Below are 10,027 nucleotides of genomic sequence, written 5' to 3'. Positions count from 1 at the left end.
TCAGCCATATTTTGTGGATGTCCAACATTTCCATCACAACCAGATTATCACCCTGTTATGTAGAATACCCATAAGATCCAGTCTGAATCATGAACTATGGTGTGACCCAAGGCAGGGATCAAGAAAAGTGTAACTTGATAAGAAAGTTACATATCTCTCAGAACTTTTGGTAGCTTGATTAGAGTAGGAAGAAGTTTTTTTTTTTTTTTTTTGTACTGGGGATTTAACCAAGGGCACTTAACCACTGAGCCACATTTCCAGCCCGTTTTAAAATATTTTATTTAGAGACAGGGTCTTGCTAAAGTTGCTTAGAGCCTTGATAAGTTGCTGAGGCTGGCTTTGAACTCATAATTCTTCTGCTACAGCCTCCCAAGATACTAGGATTACAGGTGTGTGCCATGCCCAGCAAGGAAGAAATTTTTGCAAACTTGAATTTTGAACCCAAAGAAAGCTAGTGAACTGGGTTAGTAATACCAAACAAACGATATTGTTTTTAGTAGTAATTATCATTCAGCAATTACTGTGGGTAGGTTTAATTTCTTCAAGGGTGTTGCCAAAATTTCTAATATTTAAAAGTATTTTAGACATAACAAAATGAGAATTATTGGGACTGGAGTCATTGCTAAGTGGTAGAGCGCTTGCCTAGCATGCATGAGGCACTGGGTTTGATCTCCAACACCACATAAAAAAACTAAATAAACATGTGGCTGGGGTTGTGGCTTAGTGGTAGAGCGCTAACCTAGCACGTGTGAGGATCTGGGTTTGACCCTCAGCACAACATAAAAATAAATAAATAAAATAAAGGTATTGTGACCAACTACAACTAAAAAATAAACATTTAAAAAACTAAGTAAACAAAATAAAGGTATTAAAAAATGAGGTTATTGGGCTGGAGATGTGGCTCAGCGGTAGCGCGCTCGCCTGGCATGCGTGCGGCCCGGGTTCGATCCTCAGCACCACATACAAACAAAGATGTTGTGTCCGTCGAGAACTAAAAAAAAAAAAAAATGAGGTTATTGGACCAGTGGGATTTTGAAGGCTGGTGGAATGGTCCCCTTTGCCAAGTCTCCCTCTTCCTAATGGCTCCCGGTTGCTTCAAATTTCTAAATAAGAGGCCACTCTTTTCATTTCCTGAGAAAGTTTTTTAAAGTGCAAAATGCTGGTTCACAACAGATTTAACAAATTATTATAAATGAATCTCTTATATATTTATTTTTTAATAAATATATAAGAGATTCATTGTAGTTGGACACAATATCTTTATTTATTTATGTGGTGCTGAGGATTGAACCCAGGGCCTCGCACAAGCTAGGTGAGCACTCTACCACTGAGCCACAATCCCAGCCCCGAAGCTAAAGGTCTTTAAAAAAAATTTTTTTTTTTTTTTTTAGTTGTAGATGAACACATAGTATCTTTGTTTATTTTCATGTAGTGCAGAGGATTGAACCCAGTGCAAGGCAAACACTTTACCACTGAGGCCCAGCCCCAGCCTCTAAATTAAAGGTCTTAAGCAAACCATTTTGCTTCTGAAAATGCAGAGGAAGGGAGTAGATCTCTAAGATGGTAGAAAGAAAGTAAGGGCTAGAAGGCAGCTACTGAGAGAAATGGAACAGAACAGTAAAAGGAAATATATGGAAAACTATGGTGCTAGCAAAAGAGTAGTTTCAAGGTGTTTTTATTTTGCAGAAGAAAAATGTCTTGATGGTATTAAATAATTTACTGTTATATATAGATGGTATTTGTTGGTTCAAGAAAGTTCTTCAACTGTGTTTTCATCTTTCATCCTCAGTTTCAGATTTTTCATAATTTGCTCCAGGTTTCTAATTGCTGCTGATCGCTGTGTGGGGGTGGGAAGGAGGGAAAGGGGAAGGGAGAGAGAGAGAAGTACTTTAAAAATGTTATATATGTATTTTTGGGCTGGGATTATGGCTCAGTGATAGAGCACTTGCCTAATGTGTGAGGCACTCACTGGGTTTGATCCTCATCCCTATATAAAAAAATAAATAAAATAAAGCTATAAAATGTTATATATGTATTTTTAAAGTAATTCTGCTTAGAAACTGTAAATTTTGTTTTCCCCACAGGATGTAGAATTTTATGGAGCATTAAACTGAAGCACTGTAGTAATGACACTCATTAAGAATTATCTTTTTATATTCAAGGTACTCTAAAATCTGAATGTAGTTTTGTTTCTTAAATATTTTAAAATTTAGTTTAGGGGTGCTTATATTGTTATGAAATAATGGTGAATTAGTACTTCTATCAAATATGTTGTTTATATGAACTCATATATGAAGTAATATTGTTTTAAAATTGCTGATTTTTTTTTTTTTTTTATGGTACTGGATATTGAACCTAGAGGTGCTCTACCACGGAGCTACATCCTCAGTCCTTTTTATTGTTTTGAGACAGGGTTTCCCAAAGCCCTTGATGGACTGGTCTCCAAGTTACTATCCTCCTGCTTCAGGCTCTGAATAGCTGGGATTACATGTTTGTGCCACCACGTTGGCCTAAAATTGCCTTTTTAGAGATAAAGATAGCTAGGTAGCATCTGTCGACATTTTAAAAATTGCAGGTATGGAATTTTATAATTTGACAGATTGAGTCCAACTTCCTTCTTTCTGACCAAATTCACAGAAGCAGTAATTCTTAATCTGAAACTGATTTGAATTTATGCAGATAGGCAAATAGAAAACTCTGCTGAGCACTTGCAGAGTGGCTACTATTCTTAACTGTGCCTCAATTCAAGGAAGAAAGGATGCTGGATCTTCTCTTTTAAACTACACATATGAGAACAGTCCTACAGTCAGCAATGCCTTTTCTTTGTAAGGATGAAAAATGAAGGAAAAATGACTGAAGTTTTCATTCCTATCAAAATATCAATTTTAATGTGGGGAAAGGGTCTGAGTTCTTGCCTGTGTGAGTTAAAATGACACTATCAACTCCTTTCTCCGTAAGACCAACTGAAAAAGAGATCCTCGAAGTGAGATCATCATCATCATCGAAGGCATTTCAACGACTGTTTTCATGGGAAGCCACGCTGGCTCATAGAATGAGCAAACCCGTGCTCTCTAATGGCTCTCAATTGGAGGCACTACGTGATGTCCACTTCCGGCCCCACTGAAGTCAGGACAGCACACAGATCCTGACGTTGTGGGGTGTGAGGGTTTTTCGCGTTCGCCAGGCTCCGAAGACCACGCTAGGCACCGTCTGGCCGTCGTGCAGCCTGGGTACAGCTGTGGTCCAGGGGAGAGCGCTGTCGGGTGCGCGCGCGCGAGTGTGCGTGTGTGTGCGCGCGCGCGAGTGGCGGGCGGGAGGCTGCCGAGGCTGGGGGTCTCCCGGGTGGAGGCGGATGCCCCGGCTGGCAGTGGCTCTGTTTCCAGCCACGCGCCAGGTGAGCGCGGTGGAGTTGCGGGACGGGGTGGTTAGGGGACGGGGGCCGAGACCACCCCGCGCTCGGCAGGGCAGCGCCAACCGCCCGGGCAGCGCCAACGGCCAGCAGCGCGGGTCCAGGCAGGCGGGCGGGCTGGCCCGGGAGGCGCCGCTCGCCGCGCCGGGTCACGTGGCGCGGTCACGTGGCGCGCAGCCGGGCCGGCGGCGGCGGCGGCGGCGGCCGAGGGAGGCGGAGACTTCGGCCGAGACGCGGGGGGAGGCCGCGGCGGCGGCGGCGGCGGGGCTGCTGGAGGCGGAGGCGGAGAGGCGCGGAGAGGCGCGGGGCCGCCGCCACGGCGCGGGAGGTGAGGCGGCACGGGGGCTGCTGTCTCCGGCCGCGGCGGGCAGGGGTGCCGCGCCGTCCCGCGGGAGGGGCGCCGGCCCGGAGCGCCCCGGGACCCCGGCCAGTGTCCCCGCGGGCCCGGCGCCGGCGGGCGTGGTGGGCGCGGCGGGCGGGGCGGGCGGGCGCGGGGCCGGGCGGGCGGGTGGGCCGTCTGCACTCGGGCCGAGGGCGCGGCGCCGAGGGCGTCTGACCCGGCCCCGGGCGGCCGTGGCTGCGGCTTTGCTGGGTAGCCTTTTGTTCGAGCCCGTGAGAAAATGGTGCGAAAGCGGAGCTCGGGGTGTGCGTGCGTGCGTGTGTGTGTGTGTGTGTGTAAATCAGGAGGCGTTTGGCTTGGAGCCATTTTTTTCTTCTTAATTGTGGAGACAGAAAATCCCTTAAAATGATTTCCCCGGGGAGACGGGGCTGTGCTCCCCTGGCCGCCGCACCGTCGGGATGGAGTGGCTTTCCCTCCCTGCTCTGCCCACCTCCCGTCCTCGGTCCAGTCTCCCTCCTTCCTTCCCCTTCCTGCCCGCCCCACCTTCGGTGAAGCCCGGGGAGCGAGCGGGGTGTCTGCAAAGCGGCCCGGTCACCTGTCGTGGCAGCTGCATGGAAATCCCGGCGCTTCTGCTGTCTGGAGCCTGCTGTTTCCTCTGGCAAATCGCGGAGATTCCGCTCCCAGTACCAACCCTTCCTCCTTCCCTGTGCCTCAAAACCCAGTGCATCATGCCGATGCAAAGTTTGACCCGCTTGGGGCAATTAGCAGGGAGTCGTCTCCTCCTCCTGTCACGACGGCACTTCATGGTTGAGAAGATGAGGGCCATCTGGCTTTGTGGAGAGAAATTAGGGTGATGCCCTCTGTCTGAGCTTGATGCCCCTTAGGGAGGGACCTGTTCATCCTGCCGGCTAATTCGCCCAGGTGATCCGAAAGTCTGGTAAGACTTCTTCCCCTGGGGATAATCATTTTCCCTGGCCAGGGAACCGTTTCCAGGGTTTTTCTATACGGGGACCCCCCCCCCCCCCCCCCCCGCTTAGTAGGCAGGTTTTAGCACAGAGGAAATTGTCTCTAAGGGTTTTGAAGAGTGTAAAGATCCGTCTAGAATTCCCTTTCTTTGTTTTTCTTCTCGTATCTGGGGTCTCCATTCCTCAGCTATTTGGAATTTACTCTTGCAGGCAAGACTACAAGAATGGTGCTGTGGTCCTGGAGAGTTCTCTCCAGGTCCAGCAGTGTTGGCTTGCTGCAGTTCCAGTTTGGGATGGGTGTGAAGTGACAGGGAACTTGCACTTAGCCATACTGCAGTCCAGAGTTTGGAGTTGATCTCAGCGTTGTGCAGTGATAGCCACATTCAGAATGGGAAATTCACACCCGTCCCCCTTTTTTGTAATAGTCTGCTGTGTGGAAATGATAGTATGTGTTATTGAATAGCCAAATCTGATGTTTAATCCCTCAATTTAAAAGATGGTAATTTGTATGAAAGTTATTATACAAAGAATGAGAATTTCCATGAACAGTGTTTAAGAGGACTGTGGAAGTAGCAGTTTCTTTTTCACATTGGGGAGGTGTGTAGTATTGAGTTAGAAGGGAGTAATATAGGGAAAAATGTTTTTAACACATCAAAGTTTTTAGGACAGGAAGAAGAGTAGAAAAACCATGATTATGATTGCTCATGTGCCTGAGAAATAACATAATGTATTTACTACTGTATATTTTTAAATACAGTCCTCTTTATTTAGAAAGGATGCATCACTTTGAACTTTCTAGTTTTGATATGGAGATATAAGAGTAGTGATTTGGCTATTCACCTTATTTTTCCTACTAAAATTGAATTGATTTTTTTTTTAACCCTTACAAGGATGGGTGGTACATGAAACCCGTTTTAAATTGAAACATCCATTGTGAATGTTAAGATCTCAAGTAATAGAAGAATGGGGGAGACAGCAGCCTTCTTGCAGGCAAAATTTCAGCCCTCTCTAGGTAGTTTATAGGACAGAATATGAAGACCATGTTTTCTTTTTGGGTTTGCTGCAGGTTACACTGAATGTCTGGATTTGGGAAGGTTTATTGAGTGGTTCCTGTGTGCATGGATAAGCTAGGAGGCAATCAGTGCCTTAGTGTTCCAAAGCATTTACAGCATTATTTGAAGTCTCTCTCTTGTTCTCTTCTATGGAGGAAGAAAGAGTGAGGACAGATTGAGTGGCCCAGCTGTGCATGAGCTCTGTAAAATGCAGTTGAAAATTGAGTGAAACCTCTGGTATGAAATGCTGTGATTTAGTTATTACATTGGTTCCTGCTGAGGATTCAGTATTACTAAAAGCCTTGGAGAAATTGTATGTTTGCCTGTAATGATACTGCAAGAAATATGTAATTAAGAAGTCAAATTTGTCTGGGACATTGTTAATCTGGTTAATAAATTTTAACATACTAGATTTTCTTTTTTTAAAAAAATATTTATTTTTCAGTTTTAGGTGGACACAATATTTTATTTTATATTTTTTAGGTGGTGCTGAGAATTGAAGCCAGTGCTTCATGCATGCTGGGCAAGTACACCACCACCGAGCCACAACCCAGCCCTAACATGCTAGATTTTGTACATGGTCAAATATACATGACATAAAAGTTACCATTTTAACTATTTAAAAATTAAAAAAAATATATTGTATTTATTTTTTTAGTGGACACATATCTTTATTTAATTATTTTTATTTGGTGTTGAGGATTGAACCCAGGGCCTTCCACATGCTTAGGCGAGTGCTCTACCTCTGAGCCACACCCCCAGCCCTAAAAAAAATTTTTTTATAATTATAGATGGACAGGTATGCCTTTATATTTTTATTGTTTATTTATTTTTATTTTTTTAAAGGAAGGAATTTTTTTAATACATTTATTCTATTTATTCATTTGTATGTAGTGCTGAAGATCAAACCAGGGCCTCACATGTGCTCGGCAAGCACTCTACTGCTGAGCTATCACCCCAGCCCCAGCATGCCTTTGTATTAAAAATTTTTTTTTAAAATATTTATTTTTTTGTAGTTGTACACAATAACTTAATTTTATTTATTTATTATTTATATAAATAAATAATAAATAAAAATTTATATGGTGTTGAGGATTGAACCCAGGGCCTTCCATGTGTGAGGCAAGTGTTCTACCTCTGAGCCATAACCCTAGCCCCATGCCTTTATTTAATGTATTTTTTTGATGTGGTGCTGAGGCTCTAACCCAGTGCCTCACACATGCCAGGCAAGCGCTCTGCCACTGAGCTACAGCCCCAGACCTGATTTTAATCACTTTTAATGGCATTAAATATGTTTTTTCTTATGCAAGTAAGCATTACCACCATGCATATCTAAGATTTTTCATTTTCTCAAACTGAAATCCTGTACCATTAAATAATAACTTTCCATTCTCCTACATTCTCTGGCAAACACCCTTCTATTTTTTTTACTTTATGAATCTGACAACTCTTGGTTCTCTGTATAATTGGAACCACAGTGTCTGTCCATTTGTGACTGGCTTGTTTCACTTAGCATGATGTCCTTAAGTTTTATCCATGTTGCTTTGTGGAAAGTATGTACATAGGGCTCCTTTAAAATAAAATACATCTATGGAAATGTAGGTAAATGTTAATATAATTCTAATATGGGGAAAGTCCTCTAAGCTTTACACCAAACAAAAACTCATAAAGTAAAAGATTTGATAAGTTTTATTCCTTTTGGTGTGTGTGTGGGGGAGGTATTTGGGGGGTACTTGTAGCTCTGACTCTGAGCTACATCCCCAACCCTTTTTTTAAAATTTTTATTTTGAGGCAGGATCTCACTAAGTTGTCCAGGTTGGCCTCAAACTTTTGATCCTCTTGCCTCTGCCTCTTGAGAACCTGGAATTAATAGTGTGTGTCACTGTAACTGGCTTGATAACAGGTACAGATGACAGCCTGCAAAATTTTAAATGTCTATAGTAAAGAATAGCATGAACAAAAAGACAAATGACAAGCTGGAAAACTATGTGCAGTGTATACATTGAGCATCTTAATTTACAAAGAGCTGTAGAACTGTAAAAATCAATAAGAAAACTGAGCACCTCATTAGAAATATGGGCTAAGGAGCAGTATTTTGTTTCCTTTTTGTGGTGCTGAGGATTAAATTCATGGCTATGAGCATTCTATGCATAAATTTTACCTTCTTATGGAAATTTTAAACATTAAAAAAGTAGAGATTAGTATAATGAAGCATTGTGTCTGCTATCCAATTTTAGCAGTTCTAAACATCTCCAGTCTTTTTTTTTTTAAATTTTTTTTAGTTGTAGATGCACACAGTACCTTTATTTTATTTATTTTTATGCGGTGCTGAGGATCGAACCCAGGGCCTCCTACGTGCTAGGCGAGCGCTCTACCTCTGAATCACAACCCCAGCCCCAACATCTCCAGTCTTATTTGAAGGATACTCCCTCTCCCCTATCCTGGGATTATTTTAAAACATACAAAATTGTTTTATAATTTTGTCAGTAAATATTTAAGTGCATGTCTTTAAAAGAAAAAGCCTCCTTAAAAAACAACCTGGGGCTGGGAGTGTGGCTCAAGCGATAGCGGGTTCTCCTGGAATGCGTGGGGCGCTAGGTTTGATCCTCAGCACCACATAAAAAAATAAAATAAAGATGTCATGTCCACCCAAAACTAAGAAATAAATATTTAAAAATTCTCTCTTTCTCTTAAAACAACAACAACAACAACCTGGGCACTTTGCTTGTAATCCCAGCAGCTGAGAAGGCCGAGGCAAGAGGATCACAAGTTCAAAGCCAGCCCCAGCAACTTTGCAAGGCTCTAAGTAACTTTAGCAAGACCCTGTCTCTAAATATTTAAAAAAAAAAAAAAAAAAAAGTCACGATACTATTATCTGACCTTAAAAGAATAATTTCTGGGCTTTGGTTGTAGCTCAGTGGTAGAGTGTTTGCTTAAGTGGTAGAGTGTTTCTGTTTCAGCACTGAAACACAAATTAATATTGTTATTTTTTATTTTTTAGTTATAGGTAGACATAATATCTTCATTTATATGGTGCTGAGGATTGAATCCAGTGCCTCACTCGTGCTAGGCGAGTGCTCTACCACTGAGCCACAATCCCAGCCTGAATTAATATTTCCTTTTTTTTAAACTTTATTTTATTTGTTTGTTTATTTTTATGTGGTGCTGAGGATCGAACCCAGGGCCTTGCATGTGCGAGGCGAGCACTCTATCACTGGCCATAACCCCAGCCCTGAATTAATATTTCTTAATGTCATCAAATATCTACTGCCATAGGCAGTCAAGGGAACTGAGTAGATATTTGATGACATTAATATGTCACATGACAGATTGCAAAGAAAAATATATGTCATGTGACATATAAATGGGCTAAAGACATGAACAGATCTTTGTTTTCTTTTTTTGTGGTGCTGGGGATCAAACCCAGGGCTTTGTGCATGCTAGGCAAGCACTCTGCCCCTGAGCTACGTCTCCAACCTAATTTCTTTCAATTTAAACTTTTTGTCATGAAATCTTATATGTTGTTATTTGAATTAAGGCTGAAATGAGGGGCTGTGGCTGTGGCTCAGTGGTAGAGTGCTTGCCTAGCATGAGGGAGAACTGGGTTCCAAGCCCTGCACCACATAAACAAACTAAATGAACAAAAATAAAGATATTGTGTCCATCTACAACTAAAAAAATATTTAAAAAATCCAAATGAGGTCCATACATTGAAATTGGAGAGTTTGTTCGAAGTTTATTTTATTTTAACCCATAGGGTCTTTATTTTTCTTTGCAAGTTTTTTTTTTTTTTTTTTTTTTAATACCAAGGATTGAACCCAAGGGCACTTAACCACTGAGCCACATCCTCAACCCTTTTTTATTTTAATTTTTTAAGTTTTAAGACAGCATCTTACAGTTGCTTAGAGCCCTGCTGAGTTCCTGAGGCTGGCCTCGAATTTGGGATCTTCTTGCCTCAGCCTTCTGAATTGCTGGGATTATAGGTGTTCTCCACCATGCCTGGCTCTTTCCAACTCTTCTTCTTTTTTTTTTTTTTTAATATTTATCTTTTTTTAGTTGTAGTTGGACACAATACCTTTATTTTATTTATTTATTTTATGTAGTGCTGAGGATCGAATCCAGGGCCTCACACATGCTAGGCAAGTGTTCTGCCACTGAATTACAGCCCCAGCCCAGCAACTATTCTTGATCATTACTTTGATCCGTGGATTCACGAGGATTATAATTTTGTGATGTTCTTATTCTTCCATTCTACTTAGTT

At 42.2% G+C, this 10,027-nt stretch overlaps 1 protein-coding gene across 5 annotated transcripts in view; it reads left to right on the top strand.

The window, feature by feature from the left end:
* Window positions 1-3,320: 3,320 nt before the first annotated feature.
* Window positions 3,321-10,027, top strand: part of Tulp4 (TUB like protein 4) — a 226,818-nt gene continuing 220,111 nt past the window's right edge. For 4 of the 5 annotated variants that reach the window (XR_003301286.2, XR_003301285.2, XM_077802062.1 and 1 more), the window contains exon 1: window positions 3,654-3,737. The gene's annotated coding sequence lies outside the window, so the exon portion shown is untranslated. Of the gene's footprint in view, window positions 3,395-3,653; window positions 3,738-10,027 lie in introns of those variants that run through there. The other variant, XM_026393843.2, reaches the window with a different exon arrangement.

Source organism: Urocitellus parryii, chromosome 8, assembly GCF_045843805.1.
Source record: "Urocitellus parryii isolate mUroPar1 chromosome 8, mUroPar1.hap1, whole genome shotgun sequence".
Lineage (NCBI taxonomy): Eukaryota > Metazoa > Chordata > Mammalia > Rodentia > Sciuridae > Urocitellus > Urocitellus parryii.
The sequence above is the reverse complement of the archived record's forward strand: the minus strand, read 5'-3'. Positions and strand labels throughout refer to the sequence as shown.